This window comes from Bos grunniens, chromosome 14 (genome assembly GCF_055505025.1).
Source record: "Bos grunniens cultivar Pamir isolate PY7600 chromosome 14, Bosgru_T2T1.0, whole genome shotgun sequence".
NCBI classification, from domain to species: domain Eukaryota; kingdom Metazoa; phylum Chordata; class Mammalia; order Artiodactyla; family Bovidae; genus Bos; species Bos grunniens.
In genome coordinates this window covers 35,161,300-35,163,559 of record NC_141178.1, presented here as the reverse complement: position 1 = coordinate 35,163,559, position 2,260 = coordinate 35,161,300, and positions in this window count along the sequence as shown.

Genomic DNA, 2,260 nt, shown 5'->3' with positions numbered 1-2,260 from the left:
TGAACAGAGGATTGCACTTCAAATGAAATATTTAATTGTTCTGAACTATGAAAAAAAGGCTTGATTCAGAGAAGGGATGCATACAACAGAGCTTAATTAAAATGTTCTTAACAGTTGGTGAGATAGAGTGACAGAAACCACAGTAAAACATTTTCTAAGAATCCCATCTCTCAAGGTCTGGGCACAGGACACTCTCTCAATCTGACTCTGCCTCAGGAAATCATTTATAAAAAGCCCTTGCCATTTATAAATTAACCCAGGAACACTGTTACTTTCGCAAACGCTTAGTAGCAGGTACATTTTTCTGGAAGTGGGGTTGGCAGGGATGGGGGAGGACAATAACTAGAATGGAGGGGAAGGAAAGTTGCCCGCTCTTTACAGAGAGACCCAGGGCAGCTGCTGCTGGCCGCTTAACTTCCACAGCCTTCCTCTCACCCACCTGGGCACAGGTTAGCCTCATTATCTAGGACACTTACAGATGTTATGCAAGAAAGACATTTTGGAACTGAGAATTAAAAACTCTCCAGTTGTAAAGGGGAAAAAGAAGCCTCAACCAGGAGCAGAGCTGGTTTGCTGTCCAGATTCCTCCAACTGTGTAATTGGGACTCAGTTTCCCTACATCCGTCAGCTCCATGTTCCTCCAGGTCGACATCATTATTAGGAAGGCGTCCCCTCAGGTGGCAAGACCTGCATTGTACTTGCTCAGCAGCCCCAGTGGGAGAGAAAGGCCTCTTATTCTATTCATTCACAAGAAAGTCTCAGGACTCACTCTAATTGGGTTAGCCTCATCCACCTGTTGCTGTTCAGTTGGTAAGTCGTGTCCAACTCTCTGTGACCCCGTGGACTATAGCACTCCAGGCTGTCCTGTTCTTCACTATCTCCCAGAGTTTGCTCTAACTCGTGTCCATTGAGTTGATGATTCCATCCAACCATCTCATCCTCCGTTGCCCCCACCGCTTCCTCCCCTCAGTCTCATCCACCTGCTCAAGGCAAAACCCATCAGGGCCAGAGTGTGGTTTCTATGTAGTCGGGTCTCAGGGAGTGTCCAACCCCCCTAAAGCACAACCACCAAGAAGTTGAAGGAGGAGGACCCTAAAAAAAACTTGGGGAGTGTGCCTGAACGAAGAGGGAAGAGATATTGAATAGGCAAGCAACAGAGGCCTTCTACTTAGTCTGATCTTATATTTTGCCTGACTTCTGATAACTTGGTTTCTCCTTTGTTCCCAAATCCCAGAGCCCCAGACCCTAACTTGAACACCATTTCTGATAACTGACTCCTTATCTTTCCTATCTTTCCTATCTTGCTGCTGCTAAGTCGCTTCAGTCGTGTCCGACTCTGTGCGACCCCATAGACGGCAGCCCACCAGGCTCCCCCGTCCATGGGATTTTCCAGGCAAGAGTACTGGAGTGGGGTGCCATTGCCTTCTCCATCCTACCTTGCTAACCTGCCTGAAAACAGTAATTATAGCTAGTCATGCTGACCAAATACTCACTTTGGGCCAGACTTTGTGCTAAGTGCAATATGTATGTAATTGTATTATCCCCAACAGATCTGAAGATGTGTTTTATCATAACCCGTTGTTTAGTTGAGACAACTGGGGCTCAGACTGAGGTGACCTTCCAAGGTAACATGACAGTTATGGGAGAACCAGGACATAATGTCTAAGCAATTAGACTCTAGACTTCATTTCAGAGTCTAAGCAGTTAATCATTATGCTATGTTTCCTGACTACATTTCATAGACTCGTCTGCAGTTAATGCTGGCAAATCAGTGAATGTCAGTTAATCTGTTAACATCAGTTAACAGACCTTAGCATCCTCACTTGTACAGTAAGAATGGTGTTACCTGCCCTGATCTGCCTATCTTATCTGTCAGGGCTATCGTGAAGCTCCAAGAAGGGGATATACATGTAGCTTTGTGATTATGATTATTCCTTAAATAGTCAAGCAAAATTGCAGAAATGGGTGTAAATTTGAATATAGAAACACATATGCCACATCAGTCCCCATAGTCACTTACTTTGAGCTTTGTCAAGAACACACACTTCTCAGCCAGTTTCCTGATCCTCTTGGAAGCACTGGGACTTGGTGTACTTTATCCCCTAAGAGGGGAAACTTTGTTGTGTGCCGCGTCCATGTCCTGGTGTCTTGTTGCCTCATGAAGATCCCTCACTCCCAGCTTTTTCTACATTCTTGCTCTGCACATCTGCTGTCCACACCTGGGAGAGCATCTTGTCGTTCTCTGGGTCACCATGCTCTG